Consider the following 27,596-nt stretch of genomic DNA (forward strand, 5'->3'; position numbering starts at 1 on the left):
AACTTGGAGAAAATGGAAATTTGTGACACTTTTAGGTTGAAAGTAGGAGCAAATTTTATCCTTGCAATTGAACCTACTTTACTATCGTAACTCCTATATATAGTAGAATGAGAGGTTCATCAGAGAGTCAAAATTTCGACTCGGGATGTTTCGCACAACAAATATATTACAATTTCAACAATTTACTGAAAAACTCGTTTCTAACATACAAATAAAAACTGTCACTTTTGCCAAGTTGATAATAACGCGGTAATGTGGAAAGAAAGAAAAAAAAATTGAAGAGGGAAGAATCGTTTGAGAGGATCGTTTGGCAGCTCGAGTTTCGCGGGTTCATAACTCCTGCGCGTAACACGTCGGATCGGTTCACGAGCGATAGGAAAGATTAGTCAATGGCGTGTGGGAGGGAGAGAGAACGAGTCGTGTGGAGAGGTGTGTGTGTTAGAAGCGCCAGGCGAAAAACACAGGTGGGGTGACAAAGGGGTCGAAAACCGGGGGCCTCGAGAACAGAGGCGGACCGGAGGTGAGACGAGCTTTATTGTCAAGTCACGCCGGCCACCGTGGCCTATCTCTATCTTCCACAACAACCCCTCTGCGCGTTCTTCCTTCTTCCCTCTCCCCCCCCCCGTGGATGCGAGATCCACTCCCTTTGCGCTTCCTCGCGCTTCTTCATGCAGCCTCCTCCTCGTTCTTCGTCCTCTAATCTCGCCTCGTAACTACATCCGGAATACACGTAGTCGTATCAAAGATACGAAAGCGGACGAGAGACAGAAAGATGTCACCGTTATTTTTTTCTGCAAATTTTTTGCCATTTAAAAAAAATTAAACGTTCACGGAAGTGTGAAACGGAAGCTTCGTAACTTCGTCCGATGAGAGATGTGTGTGTGTGTTCGTTGCCGTGCGCGTTCGTGTAACTGTTACACGTTTCTTGTTTACATCCATTAATAATCGATCCTAGTCTTGTTTTACCGCGAGCTGATTCCTCTCCCGCCTGATAACGCGAAGCCATCACACACACGCATTGTTCGACCGTTCTCGACGGCTCTCGTAGCTTTGTATCACTCGACAGCTCGATGTTATCGTCAGACGCAACAATGTGTGTACTTGGACGATAAGAAAGAGATGTGTAAACAGATTGCAATGACCGTGTTTAATAATTAAATCAATCGATGATTCATTTCTTCGAACGTATATGATGACACACGGGTGGTGAAGATCGCGTCTCGGTCGAGCTCCGCGATTATACCTCAGCCGTATTTTCATTCGCGTCGTCGCGCGAGAAATTATTTTTTTGTTCCTCAAAAGAATTTGTTGACTTCAAGTGTAAAAAATATCTCTTGTGTCGTAATCTCATTTTTTTTTATCAAACAAAATAGCTATCGAAATAAAATATTGGAATCAGTGTTAGAGTATCCGATGAGTTTGTTGCCGAAGCGCGGAGGCAGAGATTAAAACCGACATGAACCGGCGATCGCGCGCGCTTTCCGCGTATGTGTGTATTTCCGCTGCTCGAATTCTCGGATCATTGAAATCACGCTTTTAATCTCCGCCGGCGATCAAAACGACCGACGACCGAATCAATCGGTTCATTTCGTCCGGCAGCTTTAAGTCGGTGACGTCACGTTTACTCTCACCGCGTGTAGAAGTGGAGAAAGGAAAGATTTGGCGACGCCAGCATCTTTCACTTCTGATGACGATGTAGGTTCGCGGTGGTTGATGACGCGGCACGTGGGTTATATCCGTAACCCCCGCGCGCACACAGCGATCGACGAACACACATGCACAATCAGATGTGTGTACATATGCTATATATATATGTGTGTGTGTGTGTATACACACGTTTACACATATGTGTACGTACGTACATACGTACGTGTATGCATTTGAACATACATGTTCGCCGATCCGGCATCTTCTTCGCCGAACGAACGAATGAACGAAATCTGCGGAGAGACGCGGAAGTAAGAAGATCACGAGGAGACGGCCACCTTGACCCAGTCCTCTTTTGCTTCGCTTGATCGGGGAATAATAATCGCGGGGTCATATTGAGTGCTTTCAACGCAAATTGCAGCGCTCGTTATTTGTAAAACAATAAAATGTCATTGTTTTTTGTCGGAGATATTTCTAGAAACTCGACTCTTTAGTCAGAAGCGATATTTGAGAATGAAGCAAAAAATACCGAAACAACGTTACATTCTCTTTTTATTAGGGTTTTTACTTTTTTTTTTTATGGAATTAATGTTTGAAAATTATTCTTACTATGCGTGAGAGACCAGATATTTAGAATCAGTTAAACGCGCGAAAATCAATGAATTAAAAAATTGACTATGGCTCTCCTCTACGGAGAAGGAGACGATACAATCATAATGTTTCTGGTGTAACGACCCTGAAGAAGGTCACCCTGACCCAGTCGGACAATCGGCTCGTCAAAAGCGATCGATACTCGCTAATCAGATCAAACTACCCTGCTTTCTCGAAAGAGGAAGCATGTGCATGCACATTTTCGCGATCGACAAGTTCAGCTCGCAACCCGAGCCGCAGACTATCATCGGATCAGCTGTCGAAGCTTCGTGCGAGTCGTTATTTAATTCGGATATTCAGATTGACAGAATCAGTAAAATACTCTGAAATTCTTTTTCTATGAAGAAAATATATTATTTTTATGTTTATTTAAAATTATATTATTTAAAATTATATTATTTTAATAATACTGCATCTCGTAAGATTATAACATAATTGTAGCTACGAAAATTAATTCGTGTACTGATGGTTTTGTACACGAAATGTGTGAGATGGTTTAATCCTCCTAGAATATTCTCATTAGCAAACCGCAATCGCAATTGGCCGTGCGTACTGTGTGATATATATGTAACTCTTATATCTCGTGTGGTCAGTTTTTCAGATATGATACATTGCTCGGAAGGCGTGCCAGGCGCAAAAGGCAGCAGTAGGACTTCAACTTCCCTCTCACATCGATTTCTTCTTCTATTCTTCGTCATCGCGTCACTGTACATTGAACCCTATGGTTGCCCATGGGCTCTGCGAGGGGATGCGGCTAGTTCCTTCCTAGGCGTATACCGGACTGGTGATTTAGTGAGATCCGATCTGCGAGCGGAGCGACCGATCAGCTGGACCATAAATATCAGGTGTTTTTGCTCGCACATACACACACACATACGCGTACCCGCATACATTCTTTCTCTTTCTCTCGGTTTCTTCTTTCTCGATTAGAATGAGACCTTTGACTAGGGGCAGCCAGGGTCACATTCGTCTTCTCGTTAGCGTTTCATCTCTCCTCTCTTCTCGGATTTCTTTCAATTCTCGAAACGAGATTCCCTTACATTTGTCTTCTTGATGTGCGCGCGAAAGAAAATTAGCATTCGCGACGTGCAAGTATTTACGGCATTAATAAGTTTTTTATTTTAAGTTTTCGTAGATTTATTTTTTATGAGAAAAACTGTGCAATTAAGCTTGCAATATTCTTTTCATTGATTTTTATTGATTGATCAGTTTTGCTATATTTTTTTGTTAGCAAAATGGATATACGAATTACACAGATGAATGAAAAGAGTTTTACACACACACACACACACACACATACACACTTATATACAAATATAGATAACTTACGATAGCTTTATTTTAGTATAAATTACGGATCATGTTAAAAAAAAAAAAAATAGAATTGTCCTACGGCTTTACAAGCTAGTAAGACGGAGAAGAAAAACGGTATTGAAGTAAAAAGACAATAGTCGAAGATACGATTGCCAAAAGGATGTGCCAAATATACCGTTTGCTTTTAATTACGCGATAACGGAAAATAATATTAGTTTTGTATTATATATTTTACTTAAAACTATAATTTTTTTACGTTATACATATTATATCTGTTGTACGCTAATATTTATTTTACCACTCGCTTTTAACAATTAAGTGAAAGCGAGAGAATCTCGCACAGAGGGGAAACTCGAAATTGTACGCGCGTATATATATATATGTATATATATATAAGTTGGCGTCTTAATTTCTTGAAATTTCAGCAGCCCCCCCTCCTTAAACGCGCTTATTTACCAATTATAGTTATCGCGCCGCGCGAGGAGAAGACGCGAGGAAAGAGAGAGTCTAACGTTTGCGCCCCGTCGGAAAGCTTAACTGCACTTTTATAGCGCTTCTCGACTTTAAACGGATAATTTTTATCCGCTAAGCCGCCGCCGCCGTCGCTGTCGCTGCCGCGCGCGCGTTCTTCGCCCCTCGCGGCGATGCCACCCTCGTCGTTCCGTGCGACCCCTCGTAAAATTAAGTCAAACAGCCACGGGGAGTGTCGGTGAGGGGGAGGGGATGCCACACTCACTTTTCCGCGTTACGTTCGCGGAGAGACGTCATCACCTCGGTGCCCCCGAGACACTGGTCGCTTTCGTAAATCGCGAAACAGAAGGGGGCGAGAACTTGCGAAATCGTTTGGCGCGTGATGGCGTCGATGACTTCGCAAGAGTCACCAGATGCGCCTGGGAAACTGTAGGAACCCTTTTATCGCACGAGAGCACTCTCTGGATCTCTTGCACTGGACTTTTCTTGCAAGAGCTTTGACTGCCTCTGTATGTAACGCATCTACAGGTAGCGATACTGATTAGATAACGTGGGGATTACGTTTCTTACCCTATTTGTCTTTTTGTACATTATAAAATATCTATTGCGGCTATCTTGTGGGGATTCAGTTTTTAACAAGTATCGAAATTACTTATTAGAGATAACCGGTATTTTTCGATATTGTAAAAATAGGACGATACGCGATGATCGAAGTATCGGTATTTGCAATCATATGTTATTTTCACGTCCCCCCCCTATTATAGCCTCGTCTGTAAATTCGCATGTTTTCGCGGAGGAAAAGGAAGATGATCTTTCTTGGCTGTTTTCTAGGACTTAATTCTATCCGTAAAAACAAATTGTATTTAATGTTATATAATTCCAACTTAAAATGTTGTAGCGATAATAATAGGGTTAAATCCGGAAAGACGCAGGAGATAAGCAAAGGTATATATTTTATTCAAGTTTATTTGCCAATTTTATTATTTTTTAAGAATATTGAATTTTATTGCACATTTTTTAAAAAATGTTTTTGTTAAGCTTCTGTATAGATTTTATTTGCAATCTTTTATTATTCGGTAAATTGCAATAATTGTTATATTTTTTTTATAATTATATCGTGTTATTTAGAAAACGATTTTTAAAGTTTTTTTTTACAAAATAAATACGCTCATATACCTGTCAAAATAAATCTATTATATTTTAATTAAAATAAAAATGTATCGAATGTATTTACACCAAGTATGTGAGCATAATGTTTTGAATAATTTTATTATCTGTTTTATATATATATATATATATATATATATATATATATATATGAAATTAAATATTATTTCTAAACAAATACTGAAAGGATATTTTATAGAGAAAAGAATAAATTACGTTGACGTAATTATCTATTTATACAGAACTCGTACAAATTTGTGTAATATAATTTACCGATCTTATTGTATAATTTTATTGACCAAAAACATACAGAAAAACATTTGTATGCTTTTGTTTTGTAACAAAGACAAGGTTGCAGTTATGTAGAAAGAAAAATGTTTGTTATTATATACAACATAAATACAATAAAGAAAAATATACAAAGCAAGATACTAAAAACTGTTCTTTTATTCATCACAAATATTTTACAGCTTTTTGTAGAGATAAGTTTATATTGCGCACCAACGATTATCGGCGAATTTAGGAAAATGGAGCGCTCGTTCAAGAGGACACAATAAAATTTGCAGCTTTTGTTTTGCGAAAGTTCGGATATGAGTATCGACGTCTCGGAAATCTCCGACATTGAGTTACAGAGACGTTCGTGCGTTTTATGGGGGTCGCGACGCGACGGATTTCTCTCCCGTTCAGACGGAATTATTACTTTTACCGTCACGACAGAAGTAGACGGCGATTTAATTCGCGGTCGTTCATGCGAGTCGCGATCGGCTCGCTCGCGCGTCCCTCCGAATCCCGAGGAGGCAGATTTGATCGCGTTTTCCGGCATTACGCCGGTATAATTCTTTCCTCCTCTCCTCCGGCCTCTTTTGCGCGTCGGCCGCCAGCCGTCAGCGTGATTGACGAGTGATATCGTTAACGGTTTTAAGACTCCCTTCTCTCTCACCCGTGTCCCTTCTGATGATGGCGCGTGCGATCTACCGCGATGATCTCATTAGTTACTCTCGTTCTACGCGAAACCGCGTTTAACGCGTTCGTGTTTCGAGCGTCGCTATCAAAATGGTCAAAATTTAAAATTTTAGAAGAACGATAATATATTTTTTATGACAAAAAATATTTTCTGAAGAACTGTATCTTTGTATTTATATTTTATTCTTCTTAACATAATTTTTGCTGCACTAAGAACATTCTTGTCGGAATTAACACCGACAGTTTTTCTAATCCACCAATTGTCAAACATTGGTTCGATTTATTTTCGAGATATTTTTTTTTTTTTTTTGAGTTGCGCGCGAATTTTACGCAGTTGTGCGACGAGACGAGTTTGCTCGAGAGATGCGCGAGATGTCGAAGACGAGCGAGCTGCACGTATGTAGTCGTACGTACACACGTGCACACAACGCGAGTGTGGGGTGGTGAAGACGGGAAAGGGATCGTCGTCGTCGTCGTCGTCGCGTGAGGTGGTTCCCGCGCCACCGGGAATACCTATCCAGTTTGCGGACGCATCTCGCGCACCTCCGGAAACCAGGCGTTCGAAGCGCCTGGCGCCAGTGGCCCCGCCTACACTTGCGATACAACTTTCAACTCCTCGCGCACATTCCCCATCGGTCCCCTGATGGCCGGTCGTTGTTATCATTGTGCCTGCCTCATCCGTGCTCCTTTCCCCTACTCTCCCACTTGCTACGACTCGTAATCCCACGCTCTTTCTCGAGAACATCCTCCATCCTCGCACGTCGAAATTACCACTACGTCTGGTCTAGATGTTTGAAGCAAGATTGCTGTGTTGATTGGAGTTTCTAATATAAATTATAAATGTGTGTGTGTGTGTGTGTGAAAATTTAAACGATCTTATGTGTTCCAGGAATTGTGAGACGCGACCTCAGAAGTTGTTTATTTTTCGTTTCGTTAAATACATATGTATTTTATATCATATTAATTAATATTAATTTTTAAATATACGATTATATTAGATATGATTATTTTATCGCGCTTGAGATTTTTTTCGTTCAAGAATCGCACATGAATTAATTCCGCGAAATGCACTGATTAGGATCACGTGTACAACGCCAAGGTTAAATGTCTCGGCAATGATTTACAAGGGGCAAGGAGAGAGAGATACGAATTTATCGACGCTGCGTTTATCATCGGCGCGATATATTCACTCACCGGATTGACCGGCGCGCATCAACGTGTGTCGCAACGCCCGAGTACAATAACACCGTGCGCATTCTGACACAAATAGCTTAGCTCGCTAAGCTATTTTTTATAAGCGCGATACTTAAGAATCTTTCAATTTTACGATTTTTGAAACGCGTAATAATTTGAACGATTTGTAATGTTTAAATACAAGCAATACATGTGTGTACAAAAGATCAATAAACGTTCAGTCTTAAACAAAGTAAAAACAACTGATATAATGTGTTTCCTTCCTTATTAAACATAATTAAATTTTATCTCAATTTATTCCGCAAAGTGTATATTGTAGACGCGAATCAAAAACTTTTCCAGAGAACGGTGCTGTTCACACTGCTCTGTTCCCGATTTTCTTCTGAGCGGAACATCTGCACGGCAATGCGGACGACGAAGCTCTTTAGCATTTTTATGCGAGCTGCCGCTGACAGTTTATTTTATTATATCGCTAAGCGGCTGCCCATCGTCCATCGTCCAGAAGAATTCATAAGTCAAACCCGTCGTAAGTGCGTCCGGAACAAGTGCGATCTGCACACCTTATCTCTTCCTCATTTCCCAAAACTTACGACTGCTGATACAAACAGTTTGATAATTAATTATTGTGTGCAAATTTTTATTTTTGGGTTTTTTTTGCGCAAGTGAGCAATTAAGATAAAAAAACAAAAAAAAAAAAAACTGACTTTGTTGAATGAAAAGAACGACACGTTCGCTTCGCTTCTTATTTTCCGTGAATTTTCAAATTTAATATCTTTTCCGAAAGAATTAAAATCTGAATTCTTTTATCAGATCCATCTCTAATCAAAATATATTCTTGCCTTTCGTGTTACTGCACTCGCGACGAACACGCGGTATCGATCACGGGAATCCATCCTTGTTCCGCACAATGCGCTGAATTTACGATCTAACCTCGTAACCCAACCTCTTCTCTAAGTTTTTGGGGATCGAGCGCAAACTGCCTAACGCGCGTCCCACCAAGTTGCACGCGATTAGCATGACAACTGGTTAGGAGTCAGAGTCCGATAGTTTGTTACTTCGCTCACTCTCTTTCTTTCTTTCTTTTTCTTTCTTTCCACACACACGCACGCACACACACACATATAGGGGTGAACTGGGTTCGAGGGTGGGTTGGCTGTCAGGCAGTATTTTTTATCTAGTCACGGTCAACTGGCTGATCGGCTCGTCCGCCCATTATTAGCGCAGCACACAACGACGCGCCGGGGAAACGCCACGTCGTAAGCGCCACACGGTCTCTCTCCATTGTGGGACGTGCGTGTGCGTATATATACGCGGTGTGTGCGCGCGGGAGAGAAGACTCTCTCCCTATACGGTCCATCTACGTAAGGTCCGGTAGCTTATGGACCACCTAGCCTCGGAGCAATAGCTCGCCCCGAAGGGTGGACAGCACCGTCGCGCCCCTTTCTCTCTCTCTCTCTCTCTCTCTCTCTCTCTCTCCCGGAGGTCTTATCTTTTTAGTATTATTGCGCGATCGCCACAGAGCGCGGCCAACCCCCGGAGGGGCGGACGGATCCGATGTACGGAAGCGAAGAAATCAGAAGATACTGAGAGAAGAGACCGATCGGCGACCTACGAACAGCCGTTTCCAGTGTGCTGCGGAAATTTCTCATTAGCATAAAGAAGTCGGAAAGTCTCGCCGTGTGTTGTTGTCGTTCCGCGACCGGAGTCTATGGAGTACGTTATGGAATACTCGTTGGCACCAGAAACACAGAGCGAGACGAATGAAAGTCACAGACACGATCGGATCAAATCGCGCACGCTTCCGAGGGAGGAGGAAGAAATAAAGAACTCTCCGTCTCTTTTTTTACGGGATCAAGTTTCTTTTCGTCCGGCGTAACACAAAGTACGAGTTGAAACGACCGCGCACAAGAGAGCGGAACGCATGTGTCGGGAGTCGTGGTTAGACGAGGTGGAATAATAACGGGAGGATTCTTAGTACGGGATCGTATCAATGGGATTCCATATCGAAATGATCCGATAGCCCCGTGTGTAAGCATGCGTGCACGCGTTATCCACGGGTGCGTGTTACGCGCAAGGGGTACCCGTCTTCGTGTGTACACGAGTGTGTACACATGTGTGTATATACACGTAAAAAGTCTGTGTGTACGTACGCACGTTCTCCCATAAAGATAGCACGAATAGCCGGGTCTGATCGACGGAATCGGGATCTTTTCCTGCCTCGCAAAAATACGCGTCCTCACGCGAACATTACGTCCGTCGTAACACGACGTTTTTTTTTATCGTTTTGTTGTATTGTTATTTAGGATTTTTCGACTTCGATTTTGATTCTCTTACGAAAGAAGAGAATCGCGGAATCTCCGTAAAGTTACGCGAGCGTACGACGTTTTGATAAAAAAAAAGAAAAAAATATATCGAGCAGAAAGTTAATCGGTACAAAAAAAAAAATTTGTCTCCGTCGTTTTATGGGTGTCGATGATGTCACAGATTCGAGCCATAAAAAGAAATTTAGGAGATCGACTCGTTCCGCCCGTCACACCCCCTTTGTAGTACATTCGAAGCGCCTTCAGAAATTCTGAAATTGCGGAATTGTCTTCGAAATCGTCGCTCTTTTGTTTCTTTTTTTTTATTTTAGTCTCTCTTCGGATGCAAAAGTAAGAAGTGTTCAGATTCGGAGGCGAAAATAAAACGCGATCTTCGCGCGCGCGTCACGTCAAACGAAATTTAGAAAAAATAGTTCTAATTTGTAAAAAAATTCGTACGAAAGGTTTGTCTAAAATATATTTGAGGTAATTACTGTCTCTTCTTTTTTAATAAATGTGTGTATTATTTTTTTTCTTTGTTCGAAACATGAAGATAAGTGCATATATTTTATAATTAACTGCGACACTCTCTCGGAACTGCCCGACTTGGATGCGTTTCCTCAGAATTGATCCGCGTATTTACGGAGCAGCGAATAAGGTTAAGTAGGTGTAGATTGAGCCGAGAACCGAAGAGAAGCCTCACAATGTATGATGAGGGGTGAGGTAGATAGAACCAATCGCCGCGGCACTCCCTTTACTCCGCAACGTTATAGAATCGAAGCCCCATCGTGTGTGGTCGTAACTGCGGATATACTATCGAATATACTATACCCCCTAGCTACTGACTTTTATTATGCCAGTAGCCGATAAAGAGCGCAAGTCATACATTGGAGTTGTACTTGATTGGATTGTTGGATCGTACTTGATCGTCAGAGCAAGGGTAGAAGCGTGGAATACTAAATAGAAGCCTAATTAATTGTTTCGTCGGTTGAAGTATCGTAAGAGAAACTGAGTTTTCTGAAATAAAAAAATTTTTGCGATAAAATAAATTTAAAGATAAATAATAGATAGAAAATAAATCAGATTTTTTTTTTTTAATGCAATTTAAATACTCCACAAATTGGCAATCAACTTGTGTGTGATAGAATTGCATCTCTATATAATTGATATAATATATCGCACGCGATTCGGAGAAAAAAGCGGGAGGGTGGCGGAAGTCGATTAAAAGTGGCATGGTGTATCAGTCGAATTTCTCTGATTTATCGCAGTGGGGTGGTCTGCGAAATCGGCGAATTGTTTAAAGTAGAGGCACTAAAGGGCACATTTAAACGATCCCCGAGCGAGAGGCTCATTTCTTCTCCGTTTTTTTTTTTTTTTTTTTAGATGAGGGAGACAAGCTTTAAAGTGAATCGAATTTTCGGTCATGCAACCCCAAAATGTTTCCAAAAGTATAGCGGGAGAAGCGACACGCGTGATTATAATTTCTCACACAGACGTGCGTTCCCCCGTAATAGAATCACAACGTAACCAATCTCGTTGAAAAGATTCGGAATTAGCAATGGATCAGTAGCGACATACTGTTACAAAAACACCTTGTTCAATATTTTAATTTTTTTATATCAATAATTTTTAACTCTTCCCAGGAACGAAGTCCTTTGTATATGCTGACAAATTTTGTTGTTTATAATTTATATATAACCATATATACAATTCTTTCAATTTTATATGTAATATTATACGTAAATGCATAATTATGTATAACTACAAATGTCAAATGTGTACAGAGCTTTTTTCTCGGAATAATCTCCCTTATATCAATTGTCGAGTAATCACATACAAAATACTAAAATGTAATATATATATATAGTTGTATATTTTTTTATAAAATAAAATATAAGTAGAACAGAGGAAGATGGAAGAGAGGCGGCCTCGTGACGCGCCTTGGAAAAAAAAAAAACAAAAAACGGGGGGAGAGGAATATTATATATATGTCATAGCGTCCTTAACGAGGCTAATACACTTGTCACGAGCCGAGCGACACCACCACCCGACGTCACGTTCTGACTTCCGACGCGTTATTAACGTCGTGCTTTGTGACGCGCGATATAACTGTTGAACGTCACATTGACGCATTGAGATACGTTGCGTTGCGCGCGACGCGAAGGGGGCCGGAGATAGAATGTAACACAGAACGCGAAGTCTCTCATTATAAACCAAAGCGGCGTAACGCGCAGTTTGCGTGACACAACTGAAATGTATGTTTAAAAAGTCTCTTTTTTTTTTTATTATTACGCGTCATTTGATATGAATAGGTTCTATTTACTCAGAACATAAAGGATGAAGAAGATAAGCTTTACAGCTCTTGCTGTAAGTGAATGTCACGGTTTTTATTTAATTTATGTGTTTTAAATTATTATAAGTATATTGTGGTTATTTTTTTTTTATTTGTACAGCAGATTTTCTTTTTTATGTCTTCAATTCACGCTATTCTCTGTAATTTGTGTGAAGATTAATTAATTCAATTTTCACCGCACAATGCACACGTAACAATCTCATCGTAAGAAGTTGCATATAAACGGCCTATCAATTATTATTATTATTATTATTATTATTATTATCGTCTGAAAGATTGCGGGAACAGTATATGTGTGTGTGTGTGAGAGAGAGAGAGAGAGAGAACCGACGTAAGTGCTTGCCAATATCCAGGGAGCATAAATGTTTTACATGCAATAAGGCGTTCGTCCCGGCTGGACGAAACTGCCCGCAGTCCGATTTTATTACTCGACCGCAAAGAGGTTTGCGCGACAAAAGGAAAGAACGACAGGAAGAGGGCTTCGGAGGTGTTAAAAAAAACCCTCGCATAAGATAAGTGGACAGTGTGCCTCTTGTGTATTTCTTAGATTTAAGCTTCCACTCGCACACTGTGTTTGACGCAACGTGGCGTGGCCACGAAATTCTCGCGCAATACAGATAAAATCCGTGCCGTTTGACGAAGTATAAAAAAAAAATGATTGAAAAGAGGCAGAACAGAGAATAGAATGTCTGCGTAAGCGCGAGATATATTTCTGCGCCGGATATTGTGTAAGATAAAATAAAAATAAGTTTGCGCACAGCGCGACTGGATGGACACACTTTGGTTTCAGAGCGCGATCATAAACGCGATCGCACGGAAATCTCGCGATGCGCGCCCTTCTTTCTTCATACACACGACGTTCCGGTGCAACTTGTGGAACACGAAACGTCGTGTGAGAGCGTCACATGTAAATATATAATATGCACGCGCGCGGCTCATGGTATGTAGCACATACGATTTATGGCGGTCAGTTTATTGAAATGGGCAGCCCCTGCGTCTTCACATCCCCATGGCACTCGCCGAAACCGTTCCTCGGTCTTCGCGCGCATATATCGAAAAATCTTATATATATATATATATATATATATATATATAAGAGAGACACATAAGTTTCCTGCACACGCGCGCACACACACGCGCGCGCGCATTTCGTTCGAATCGGCCAAACTTGGACGCGCTCTGTTGTCTCCCGCGCCGCTAAATCTTTAATATTCTATTTAATATCTCCGCGCCTCTCTTTCTCCCTCTCTCTCACTCTCTTTCTCTCTCGGTCCCTCCCAGCATCCCGGTTACGGATGCTCGCAAACGTATAAATCAAACGAGAGATATTAGCCGTTTTTTGCCGGCGCGGCGGCCCGGACGTTTGACCGCGACCTCTCCATATAATTGTTTTTCCGGATTATAAATTTCGCTTTTTACTCCGCTCGACGAAGTACTTCTTTCTCGCGCGCGGGAAGTAAAAATGCTCTTTCTCGCCGGCCGGCCTGCTCATTTCTCCGCGGAAGGGTCGCCGCGCCGTTTCAATTTTTCTTCTTGTTAATTGTAATCGCTGAATTATAAAAGCGCGGGATAAGCTCTCGCTTTATCGAAAAAGTAAACATAATTTTTTAAAAAGAAAGATCCCGATATTTGCAACATCGGGAAAATTTGTTTAAACGATAAATTCTCCGAAATGTGTTATTTGATATTTAAGAAAATCTCTCGTCGAAAGTTGAAATACAATTAAATAATTAAACTTGTACGTTGTCAGGGAAACGAAAAGAAATGAGATATAAGACAACACACAAATCTCGCGTTAATAAATCTGTCGATAGAACCTCGCATGGCGGGGTGAGATTTTGCGGAGACGTTACGTAATCGTTGCATAACAGACGCCTGTATTTATGTCAAGAGCGAAGGAGCAGATAATATTTATGGGGTATTCGTTCGCTCCCCACCCCTTTTCTTAACGGGGAAACAGTATCCGTGATACAGTGTCGTTTAGACGGGAGTTCAGGGGTTAAGAGGAGAGATTTTGGGGTCGCGTTAATTAATACCGCACAGCGTCTCGTCCCCTCTTCTCCTTATATATACACGCGCAACACTTGGACGCTAACTATAACTTAAGCTGCCATTAATTCACATCAACGTCTTCCTACCAAACCGGGGGGAGGATTCCCGGTGACTTGCATCCTTGTTGCTAAACCGAGATAAGTGGAGATGGAGCGCACGAAAGGAGGCAGCGCACTTGCCACTTGGTTCTTTTCGCGGCGCGCTTTTAAAACGCGCGACGTCGAAAAAACCTAGCGACACAAGTTCGGGAGAAACGTTTTATTTTCTTGAATAAAATTTTCTGCAAACTGTTTACTCTCGCAAGTATTTTAGAAAATAACTATTTTAGAAAATACAGTATCAGGCTGCTCTTTAAACCCTGATAAACTGAGCTGTAATGTTCACGAAACGTCGGTATAAAAATGACACTAACGCGGTTCAAACCCGAAAAAACATCAAAACTTTTATTTTAAGTTACGGAAAAAAAAACACAATTGCGCGAGATTTATTTTTATGTAAATCCGAAGTGTGTAAGAGACATCTTCACGTCTCGATGCCGATTCTGACTTGAAGAGACAGAGAAATGTCCGAACCGAACAGATAATCGGTAAGACCATTAAACAAGAGGTTGTTGTGGCAACACGATGCAAGTATTATATATATAGGTGTAACTGTCCGCGGAACGTTCCTGGAAGGAAAGCGATGAGAGAGATTGCGACGCTCGGTTTTGCGATACTCGATGTCGCGATAAGTAACCAAGGTTTTCGTCACGCACGCGTCTCATGTGACCCACGTGAATCTAGAACTTATCATTGTCAGCTCTAAGAACGCGGTGACCGCAAATGTCTTTTTCTATCTTTAGTTCTCGATTGTTATTTTTTTTAACATACGTGCGTCTCTCTAACGCGCGCACGTTACTTCACACTCTCTTCTGACGAGTATCGTTTAGTTAGAAAATTTACACATTTGACATAATAAAGTTTTCAAGTTTTAAAATAATATTATAACTGATATACACGTCATGCAACTTATACACGTAGAATATCTCGCAAGGCCAACTATCTGTTCAACTATCTGTTCAAATAAATTCAATCACGCGCGTAATTTCGGATTCAGGATATCCAATCAATTTTCTCTCTCCTCTCTCTCTCTCTCTCTCTCTCTCTCTCTCTCTCTTTTTCACGGCCCTTCACATCCGGCGATAATAAATTTCGCGAGACAGCTCTCGAATCAGAACGAGTGTCTCCGGCAGTCTTGTGCGGAGGGAAAAACCGCTGTTGACACGCGTGTCCAGCGACCGACGTTCCGAAAATCCAGCGCGTCCGGGTGGATCTTTCCCGTTGGTTAAGCCGATCATTGCCGCGGTAACAAGCCGGCTATTGACAGGTTCTTGTCTACCGTCGCGCGATGCGTGCGTGTGTGTGTGTGTGTGTGTGTGTGTGTGTGTCGAGTGTATTCCTAAGGTACGTCTTTGTAGATACGGCCAAAGGGGACGGTCTGGGACAAGCCGCAGTTTGACCGCCGCGCGGTGGTGTTACTACGAGCTCCACATACTAATGGGGCATTACCTTAACACCCTCTATCCGGTCTCTCGTTCAGTTAGTTACTCCTCGGGGATGCGAAAGAAAGGACAGGGAAGGGGGAGAAAAGAAAAGGAGAGAATCGCCGTATCTTTTGGCTCGCCGTCTCTTCTCCTCGTCATCGTCACGACGAAATCAGCCCTTCCCGCCGTCGAATGCGTTCCTTCTCCTCTCTCTGTCTCCCGCTCTCTCTCTCTCTCTCTCTCTCTCTCTCTCTCTCGCCGGTCTCTTGCCCCCATTTTACTCCTTTTTGATCGATCGCTCGGGAAATAACGTCCCAACGTAAATCGTTATCGCGACGTTTCGCCCCGTTCCCAGAGGCGGAGAACAAGAATCATTTTTGTCATGAACCCGCGTGTTTAACGTCGCGAAAAAATATCAGATCGGTTGGTTTTTTATTCTTGAAATTAATACTCCGATATTACATTCTGCTGTGTCGAACAAAATATTTTTTTCACACAATCATTGAATACGAGAGTCTTAATATAAATAATATAGAAGAACCTGCGTCTTGAGAGAAAGAGAAAAAAAATTGATATTTTTTTTGAGAAAGGTTTCGTTTTTTTTTATGTTTAATATTTTTAGCATTTCACACACACACATACGTTTTTCCAAACGTCTCGACGTCGAGAAACTTTTCCCATCGCGTGTTCGTATTGTCGCGAGTTGTGTCTCGACATTGCGGACTGCGATCTTCGAGATTCAACAGGAAACAATACGCGCGCGATTTGCAACGGTGATAGCCGGGCTGTCGCCGATGGTTCGCGGCAAAAGGGACGGGCGGCGCGCGGGGGTGACGGACTGCATGAATTTCAATCGACATCTTATCTGGTACACGAGCGAGACTGGAGTGCTGCTGGATCGTGATCAAGTGGACCGCCACGGTGAGGACAATACACGCCACGGACGACAAGCGACAATGCGCTATCAAGCTCGTTGAGGCGTATTGCTCTTTTGTCCGGGGGTTTTGCGCTACACCTGCCGCATACGTATATTTGAAGTCCGGGGAAAGGATCAATTTGCATGCAGACTGATGGTTGTCGAGATTTGTCGTCGAGAGCCGGAAACGCGATGCACAACGCTTGTCACAAAAATAATAATTCAGTCATCAAATAATAATAATAATAATAATAATAATAATAATAATAATAATGTAATAAGAACGTAGACTCTTAAACGTAAGGTGTTTACTTATCGGATCCACATGAAGAAAAAGAAACGTTCGTGAAGAACGTCACGAAAAGGCAAAAGCGATAAAGAATCATTCGCCGATCTTTCTACTTGGAACCGGTTATAGATTTCGCGTAAGAAATCGCTACCATATTAAACCCGTCTCAAGACTATCGTGCAACTTTAAGATCTCATACACACACACACACACGCACACACTTAATGCTCCGGCGTGTCTTCGGCCCCTCTTCGACGACGATGTCAACCCTCTATACAGTTATACGTTTCGGGACTACTAAGGGATGGAATGGTACAGCGTCCGATAGGATTTACTGCCGCGGATATATTTCAAGTTCGATCCGAGAACTTCGGTCACACTAGCAGACACATATGCGTCTCTTGATGCATCGTATGTTTGCGTCTTCTTCGTTTGAGAAACAATTAAAACGAACAAATCCATTCGCTATCTCTCTCACGCCAAAACACGTCTGTGTGAGAAACACTTTGATGTAAGTTTCAATGAAAAAAAAAAAAAAAAAAATATAGTACATTTTGAGAAAACAAAAAAAAAAAAAAAATGAAATCCGCACACAAATCCGATGCGCGCGTGACCGATAAGATAGAAGTCACAACAAGTTTCCTCTGTGACAGATTTCTCGTTCGTCTGAAAGATCATCGTGGAATCAATTAAAGTAATGCACCGTGGGGAGACTACTAGGTCCCAGTCGGGATCGAGCAAAATGAAAAACACTCGAAGACAAATGGCAAATCAGCAAGCCTTGGAAACTCGGCTGATTAATCGTTTATTATGTAATTCAAGAGGAATGTTTTGATGGGAAAATTTTTGAAGATATTTTTTTCTACAGTTTCTAAATAAATATTGCAAACTGTTTCTACAAATCCGTGTACAAAGATGATGTGTTTGTAGCGTCTCCGAAGAAAGTTCGTATCGTTCTCTTGCTCGACGTCGGATCTTGACAAGAACACATAATTAATATACACACGTGTCGCGCGAAAGAGAGAATATTGACGTGAGCGAGGTAGAAGATCGGTAAGAATATTAGGGAAAGATCGAGGAGCGGGAGACCAAAAATAAAAAAAAAAAAAGGAGCGAGGAAGCGATCGAAGGAGGAAAGATTGAATCGGCTGGTAAAATCAGACGAACGATTGTTCGCCCTCTCGAGAGAAACTAACGAAGGTTGCTAATCAGGAGTTTGTACTCGAACCTTTCTTCGTCAAGATAGACGGAGTCCTCTCGTTTTATTTCCCGCGCAACGCTCTCTCCTTTATCGCGCGTCACCCTCTCCCCGACTTACGTCTTTAACTCGTGAGGAGGACTCGTGAAAGTCAGAACTGGCGCTAACTCGAGTCCACTAACGGGCAATCAGATCGCCTCTGTTGGGACAACAAACTGCCGCCCCTTTTGCGCGAGCGGATGCCGGCGCTTGTATGGCTTATTTATCGAAGAAGTTTCCGGGGGGTTAAACAGCAGTAAATCCTTCCTTCCCTCGCGAAGAGAAGACCGCGCCCCCGCCGCTTCTCACAGGAAAAGGACACTGCGACTTAATTGCGACTGAGTTTGGATGCCGTGGCTTACTATATATATATATATATATATATATATTGATTGGATAACGATGATTTGTGACGCTTCCGAGTCCGAGAGATAGAGTCGGACCGAGTGGGAGGATGCCGCGTGCGTTTTTAATTTCTTACGTCACGAATAACGAAGAAAACATTGAGTAAAAGAAAAATACTACGACAAACTATATAAAACTCTCAGGATAAAAAAAAAAAAAAAACAATCTTTCTAGATACTAGAATCTGTGTGTATTTTGTGTATATCCAAGACAGATTTTGGCGAAGTCGAGGGTTACAGATCCGGGAGGATTTGCAACCCTCGATCTTGTTGTCCCATTTACACCGAGAGAACTTCCATCCGGATGTGGTTGCGTGCGAAATCCGTGTATTGACCATATGGTTTTCTTTTTTCGCTAAGCTCGACACACACACACAAGAGTTTAACTGAAAACAAAAAACTTACAGAAAGATTCGCGGAAACATTGCGAGAGTAATTTTCTCGCAAACTTTCGAATAAATATATATTGCACAATATTTTATTGTAGAGGAACAAAATTGGATTTGTAAACAATTTTTTTTCTTCGAGTATACACAAGACACGTTTTCGAGATAAGGAGAAAAATCTAAACCTCCGCTTTCTGAGAGATGCACGCGCAAGAAAGTTTATATTTCTTCCAGCAAACATGTCGCGGCGTCGTTCGAAGTTTCCGAACAAGCGCCAGAAACGGACGCGCGCTCCTACACACACTCTCTCCTTCCTCTTCTTTCGCGGAGAGAGAATGTTTATCTCGTGCGAAAAAATGACCGAGTGTGTTGGTCGAAAGAAAAAAAGAAACCGGGAAAAGATGATTGCGCGCGCGACAGCAGCAAAGAAGATCAATTGGGTCAATGCGCGATCCTTTACGGATCTAATTGAGCGCGGAGATAACGCGACCGATTTCTGCCGAGCAATAACGTTTCCCTGTCTCCGCTCTTCTTTAATGGCCGGACTAATCGCTGCTGGTACCTTAACTATATACTTAAACATATACCCGCGCGTCGCCATCGATTGTCTCGGGATCAAACCTTTTGTCATCGCGTTCGTTCCCCCCGCGAGACGGTGATTTTTCTCGCGATTTTTTTTCTCGGATTATTTCTCTCTTGTGGAATCTCTAATAAGATTCTTCAGCTGCAATTCCTCTTTGACGGCTCGCATTTTTACGGATTTATTGAACGCGATTTATCGATCTTCATTAACCGTTACGTTCATTTAGCAATAACGAAGAACATTAGACAGGAGAAATATATTTCCTTCATTTTTCTGACGTTATAAATTCAAATATTTATACGATAAAAAATATTTAAAAAATTATAAATTATTATCACAAATTATTAAATTATTATCACAATAATCGAGAGAAGCTGTAGAATAAATATCAATAAATTATATCTGCCAGTATGGAGCTTTGAAAACACATCGTTCAGGTCGGAGAGTGACGCTGGAAGTGAGACGAACGTCCACACACACACACAGTGACATCGTTCTGACTCACGGAAAATCGCCGAATTACTTTATGTGACAGCGCAATCGCCGTTGACCATCAGCGCGTTTTTTTTCGCACGGACCCACCGGGGGAGGGGGAGAAAAGAGCCGTATGTAAACGCGAGCCGAACGGTGTGTGATTCGGTGTCGGTCAAGCGTCCCTCTATATCTCGCGAGCTCCTGAGAGAGTCGTTTACCGTCGCGTATAAAAGCTTTCGCTCCCTTCTTCGGAAATGCACGTGCTGCAGCCGACGTCGCGGACTTCGGATCGAATTCGAAGGATGCGCAAAGAGCGACGTCAACAGCAACGCAATCGACTCGATTTACGATGGTCCCGGAAAGAACCATAAACGACGGGTAAATGCTCGGCTCTTGCCGTGTATCGCGTATATAGATATCGCGCGATATCCGTTCAATATGTTCATCTCGCGTAAACGCAACGATTTATTTTGCTGAGGTTTTTGTAATCATTTATAAAGAGATATTTATAGAGAATTAAATTATTTTTTAATCTTTGTTTATTTCGAGAATTTCGTTTTTTTTTATATTTATTTATGTTTTTTACATTTAATAATAATTTGATAGAGCTGATCCCCGTTGCGCACAAGAGTGCGCACATCTCGAACACATTTGTGTTTGTTTTTTTACGACGTGTGTTAGGTGATAATTCACAAAATTCAGTTAACAAACTGACGCGCAGATAATATGCCGCAAAACGTGGTGAGATTCTCGCGGATGATGTTAATAGCCCGTGTTAATAGACCGTGCTAAGTGCGAAACGACTTATCATTGTCGCTGATAGGCGCTATATAAGCGCGCGATGGTAGGGTCACCTACGGGACCTCGGAAAACACGTGAAGCGCTCTCGATCGCCACTGGATATATAAGTATTCCCGAAGGCGAGGGGCAATTTGTCCCGGTCATTTGGCGAGTCCACGGGGACTCCCTGACTGTAATCCAATCACTAGCCACACTCTTTCTCTTTTCGCTTCCCGCCCACACCCCCCTCGCAACCTCTCGCTTCCACCCTTCGACCCCTATATCCGTCCTTGTCACCCGGCCCCCTGCTCTCCGGCAACTCCCCTATCCGGTCGTCATTGAGTCCTCCTGCAATCTTGACCGAGCGACGACGACGACTGCCGCGCGAATTGCGCGAGGATTTTACTCCTGCGAGTGAGATCGAAAGCGACACGACGCTATCCTTTCTAATGTCTATACGCAAAACTCTTGCAAAACGATTTTCCAATATTAATGTACACAATTATATTCTGTATGTGTTCTGACACGTGTGAAATTTTTTTTTTTTGTATAGACACCGCATATAAAAATATAATACAATAATAATAAAAATAAAAAAACAATATCAAATCAAATTTAATTGCTTATTAATATTGTTGATATTATTATACTCGGTGTTTAGATTTGTTATAACACTGCTCTATATATATGTACATAATTCGCAATACAAAATATATTCTACGGTTTTTTTCTCCCATTTTTCCACGACCGAAGCAAATTCGCGAAGCGCTGTGTAAAGTGCGCGAATTTTCACGAGAATCGTGCCTGCAGGCGAATATTATATACGTGACGTCGATCTGCAGAGGGGTTGCGCCGCGAGAATTAGCCTTGTTGCGCAAGACGGAGCCCTTTATGCTGCCGCCTCACGTGTGTGAAACGCGCCTTTCTTCTCGCCGCCTTTAAAAACTGACCGATTCTCGTCCGCCCCCAAAATGTACGTGGTTTGACGTGCCTTTTGCGCAAAATTCTCTCTCTCTCTCTTTTCTTTTTCTCCCGTTAACATGCGAATATTCTTTTTCGCCTCCCCGCCCTCCCTTTTATCCCGACCGCAAGAAACAGAAGGAAAATGTATTCCTCCGATCGAGGGTGGCGCGTTTCGCATTTTCGCTCTTTTCACGCGTGTCTTTTCGCCGCGGTCTATCATTCACCGTGAAATACAAAATTCTCAACGCGTTACTGCAACAAATGAGATGCTGTCGGAAATTTTTCGTTGTATCTCTTCGCCAAACGAAAATTTCACTGAAGCCCCAAAAGGGGCTCTCCTCTGTTAGGTAGTTCCGCTACGTAAAATCGCGCACAGATCCCGACCGAGCGGTGTCGCAATTACCTCGCCGTGATTTAGAACTCACTCGGTAGAGAAAGAGAGAAAGAGATAGAGATAGAGAGAGAGAGAGAGAGAGAGAAAGAGAGAGAGAGAGAGAGAGAGCGGCCTTTTGATTTACGATGCTGCACGCGAAATTAATTCGGATTCGGTAATGTACGGGTAATTAACACGGTGGTCATAACGACGTACTCTCTCTCTCTCTCTCTCTCACACACTCACACACACACACACATATAAAACGTGTAAAGAAGACCTTAAATAAATCCGTAAATATATCACATCGTCCGCAATATCGAATGATAATTTTGATGTCACAGTTTTGAAAGAGAAATTACATTTTTGTGAATTCTATGTGTTATATCAAGTGATTTCTTTTTTTTTTCTCTCTCGTTTGAATCCGAGTCTCTTTGATACGCGAGTAGAAATTATCAATTATTGTCCTTGTCGTTGCGAAGAGCGAGATTGGTCCTTGCGGATTCCGTTATCCGCTTTTCATCTTCGCAATATCTCCTAAGAGAGGACTCTCGCCCGTTGCGATCGGTCACGATCAAACGCGGCAGAGCGAGTTTTCAATCGTACGTATGTATATATATATATCAAAATTAATTTCAAATCTATATAGATAGAGACGCGGTAAGACGCGGCACGCTTCGTTGACCACGAATGCCGGTAAGATTGAGTCGATCGGAACGGCGAAACGAGAAGCTCCTTAGACGCTCGAGTCGAGTATATATAAACCACCCCCCTCGAGATGTCCTCGCGCAAGAAGCGACGACGAGGACGAGACGGGGGGAGGAGAGGAGAGAGTTCGGTAACGAGATTTGCTCGATGTCCACGAACGGTTTAAGCCGGGATCACGTTCGAACGTTTAACCCTCTTTCTCGTTCTCATTCCGCAGGAAGACGCGCATTTCCGTTTCTCTCTCTTTCTCTCTCTCTCTCTCTCTTTCTCTCTCTCTCTCTCGTTCTCTTTCTCCCCTCCGTATCCTCTCTCTTCGTGTTTCCCCTTATTTTTTTTCTATCCTCGCACTCGCCCTCGTATGCGTATCCCGCGCCACCCTACTACCCGCCCGATCCCACACGATCGAGATAAAACGGGTAGATCGCGCGTGCACCGAGAAAGAAGCTCGGCGTACCGGCAAAACGCTTTCGACCGCCCGCACGTATGATTTATTCCGGCGCGAAGCACCCACCAGAAATATCAGATACCCCTAATGAATTTCTGGACCCGCGTGTGTGCGAGCGCGCGCGCGTGTTTTTGTTTGTAGGTCCGTATATATATATATATATACGCGTATGTGTGTGTACGAGAAAGAGAGCGCAGACGAGAAAAAGAAAATATATAGATACATATAGAGAGCACGGCAAACGACCTGACCGAAATATTTCCGGAGTGGCATTGGGTTGTCCATGTTAATGACGCAAGCTCTGGTAGTTCGGTACAAAACAAAATAGAGTATCATATCATTGCTACGTTCTTCCTCGCAAAAAATATCTCGAGGATCTCTTCGACGATTCCCTCTCGCAATGTTTGTATATTTTTCAGATCAGATCAGAATTTTTTCTCTCTTATTGTATTAATAAAATTAAGTGTTAATTAAGAATATTAATACCGAAAATGTGAACCACCCGCGGGTGAGAATTTCCAACGCTCGTGAAAGAAGACGAGTGACGCGTGACCCGCATCGAGATCGAGAACGAAGAATATTCAGCGCGGAATTCGGGATAAATTAGGCGTGAAATGTATCCGTGTGCTTCGAATATTTTTGCGGAATCCGACCTCACTGTCAATCCGCGAACTTGTACGATCCGTCGATTCGGGATTTGATATTCGCGAGGAGTCTCTCGCTTTTGTCTCGCTCGCTCGTCTCTTGTATCCGTTATCTGCAACAATATACATCTGCGATCAAAATACTGTAAACTAAACGAAAACAACACAACGGTTTGTTGTATCGCGCAACGTTATTTTTTACTTCCGGACAAATCTTTAACGCGTGTATTTGTTTACATTCTTAATTGGAAGATGGTGACAAGCGGAAGCTTCTTGGGAGAATAATAATTTCGAACCTCTGGTATAATATGTCGAATAATGCCGGAGAGAGAGAGAGAGAGAGAGAGAGAGAGAGAGAGAGAGAGAAGCTGAAGAGGATTTAAATAATCATATATATCGAGCCGGGGCAATAAATCCTTGCGCGTCCATTCGATCCTCCCAGCATCACCACCCTAACTACTGCCTTCTATAGGCAACGGGGGTGAATCAGTGATATATGTCTTCCCTATAACAGCCAGAATCAAAATACCGATCCCCTCCCTCTCTCTCTCTCTCTCTCTCTCTCTCTCTCTCTCTTCAGAACGATGTTTGTCCTTCGGCCAGCGATTTCTGCAATAGACAATCGAGAATCAGAGATATCGTATTAATTACGCATAAGTCATCTTGTGAGCTCGCAGTCGCGTAACAGCTATTTTTCAACATTTATATTTCTAAATTTTATAAAAAAAAAAAAAACAAACACTCTTATAAAATACACTACGTAATAACTACGTTCGTAATCTCCTGAAAACGATCTCGAAAAAGTTTCAACACGCGAAAGAAACTTGAGGAAAGGCGTTGCGGCACCACGACCGAATATTATTATAATTTCACGAACGGCGCGACGTGCTGTATCTGGACAAGGGCTTTTGCGGGATCCTGGCGCAGAGGAGATTACGGCGATGGCCGGACACTGGCCACTTGACTGGTATTATAGATGTAATATCGTAAACAACGTCCCTCTCAGCTGGCGTGCGCGCGGCGAGAGATCGCTTTTATGTCCGCACCAAGTCACGGCGCGGACTCGCCGCCGTGCAGCCACAGGCAAACCCCGTACGGCCCCCGCGGCGCCCTTCGTCCGGAACCCTTTTGCCGAGCGCGCGCGGTTACCGGTGTTTACTGTTGAATATTCATTCTTTGCGCCGTGCAATCGTGTTCGCGCGCGGAGAACACGGAGTGTCCACACCCCCGTTATCCGATCTCTTACGCCGGGATTCTCGGGGGCTGACCATACGCTTACCGCGACCCCTCCTTTCTCTCGTTTTGCACCTCGTGACATTACACATGTACACACAACGCGCTTTACACCTTACGTCGCAACGAACGAGTTTGCGTTCAGCCGCAACGGATTCAGCAAATAAGTAACGCGAAGATAGACATTCAAATATATTTTATTTATGTTGAAAAAAAAATATCTTTCATGCGATTTACATACAGAAGTGTTTTTACAGGAGTTCGTGACTTTTAACTTGGAAATTTTGTTTGATTGTTAAATCTGATTATTTTTGAGAAATATTTCGTGGAACTGAAAATCGAATAAATTATTGTAACACAGATGAGCCTCTCTGCCTCCCAATCTCAAGAGTCTTATCTCACGTCCGATAGGCGTCTGATCTAAAAGGACGAGTCGAAAATCCTGCGAATCGATTGCACTATACGGCCGAGCGCGCCTCGGAAGTTTCCCGCTGTCTTTCGCTGTCACCGTAAAAATTCGGCGCCGCCGTGTTATCGCGGGAACAATAAAATAGATCTGCCTGCTTAGTATCCAGCCGCGAGTTACGATTAAAAGATCGGCAACTGGGGATCCGCCCAGGCCGTGTCTCGGGAAATCTCACTGTTCTTGGCAAGGCTTTCCGTATGAGAGGATACTACGGGAGTTTTCTGATGGGACCCGCACAGACGAATCGGGCGAACCAACCGCCGCGTGGATGCCGCCGTCGATACCGCGCGGATGCGCCGAAAAGTCCGCCCCGGGTTTACGCTTATCGTAAACATCGTCGCAGACAAACCTCCTGTAAAGCTGATCGGGAAAGTTCCTCCTCGCGCGCGATCGTGAATACGATAGGAGAAACTTCACGTGTAGCCGATGGATGCTTTATTACCTCGCTGCAGCAATATAACCGCTTCTCAATCTCGTTGATCGATATTTTCTTTTATTAGATCGCGCGAGCGCGGGAGAATTTTTTGTGAATTTCACATAAATTTATAATTTGTTAAATTAAGAGATTTCTTTCTTTTAAAAAACTCACGTCAATAATTCAACCATGTTAATAAGATAGAATTTTCCTAAATCTATGGGAAAAAATTAGAATTTCTTAGTTTCGACTTCAATATAAATTTTTACGTACATACGTCTTTGTATTTGTGCAAATATCCTTCCGAACAAATCTTTCTCGAGAAAGATCCTCGAGAGAGAAACTCTCTCTCTCTCTCTCTCTCTCTCTCTCTCTCTCTCTCTCTCTCTCTACCGCGGCATGCGTCTTGATCGAACGTTCTCACTCGATGCGACTCACTCCGCGCGTATATAGACGGGAGCCCTTCGGTCGCGTATACCTCGACGATAAAACCTCCTTTGCGTGGATTAGTTCGCTCAATCAGGAAATATACTCGGGAGCCCCCATAAAGTCTCCCACCACGCGCAAGCCCCTATATATGCCCCCGCTATGTACCCATCCTCCTTTTCCCTCTATGTGTTTCCCTTCTTTCGTTCGGTTCGTTCAACTAGCACACATGCCGACAGATAACACTTGATACTTGCGTTTATGAATCGCACGTTTCTCGTCGAACTTTCGTGATTAATCGCGCGTGAAAAAAATTTCTCAAATAAATCTCTCGAGATTGCGCGTAATTTTCAAACTTTGGAAGCGCGTTATTTATAATTCGTGTGTCTCAATCAATTTGGCAATTAATAAATTGAATAATCACCACATGGTAACCATGTTTATCGATTGAACGATCGATCGTTTGACATTTCCAACTTGTCCCGAAACAGATCCGGGGTTGTGTGACATTAGTGCGTCTATTACACCCCCGTGAAAAGGGTGGTGCGCGAGAGAAGGAAGGGTCGCGTGCGCCGTGAAACGAATTTTTCTCGGATGCGCGACTCGGATACGGAGTTCGGAGGGAGGAGAAGGTATTTTAAAGTCTGCGGGCTCAATGTGCCGCGAAATGCGTCGCCCCTTCGTCGCCCCCGCGCCGTAATACAGACGCCATATAGATGGGTACAAATCCCCGGGAAACTCTTCATATCTATAACCGCCTTTCTTTCTCGACTACCTACGTAAAACTACCCCGAACGAGCGGGGTAGTTTTAAACAATCCGTCGCTCAAACCCCTGCGCCATGCAGGCTGAGTATATTCCAAGATATGGCGTTACGATATGAGAGAGATCTTTTGATTTCACTTCGAGCGGGCGCGCGACTTTCGCGTAAAATGACGAATACTGAGTTATGAACTTAGAATTATAAAGTTTATAACCGACAATCTCTTCCGATAAGAGATCGCAAATAAATCTGCAAATAAATTGTGTCTCTCGATCTCTGCGAATGTTCTCGAAACGCGAAACGGATGCGCGCGCGTGTACGAGGGATGACGCGACTAAACACATTATTCAAAGACAATCGTCATTTAAGCCCGACAATGACACGGCTGTCACGTTCTAATGAGCGTACACTCCGAAGTTACTGGTTTGAAGTCAATTCGATAGCAGTTAACGAATTGT

General features: G+C 42.7%; 1 protein-coding gene across 1 annotated transcript in view; it reads left to right on the plus strand.

Annotated features, from left to right (window-relative positions):
- LOC109856681 (dendritic arbor reduction protein 1) overlaps positions 1 to 4,199 on the plus strand; it is a 10,633-nt gene extending 6,434 nt beyond the window's left edge. The window contains exon 5 of the mRNA XM_020432223.1: positions 2,892 to 4,199. The gene's annotated coding sequence lies outside the window, so the exon portion shown is untranslated. The remainder of the gene's footprint in view (positions 1 to 2,891) is intronic.
- The last annotated feature ends 23,397 nt before the right edge of the window (positions 4,200 to 27,596 follow it).

This window comes from Pseudomyrmex gracilis, unplaced genomic scaffold, assembly GCF_002006095.1.
Source record: "Pseudomyrmex gracilis isolate BER0280 unplaced genomic scaffold, ASM200609v1 scaffold_130, whole genome shotgun sequence".
NCBI classification, from domain to species: Eukaryota; Metazoa; Arthropoda; class Insecta; order Hymenoptera; family Formicidae; genus Pseudomyrmex; species Pseudomyrmex gracilis.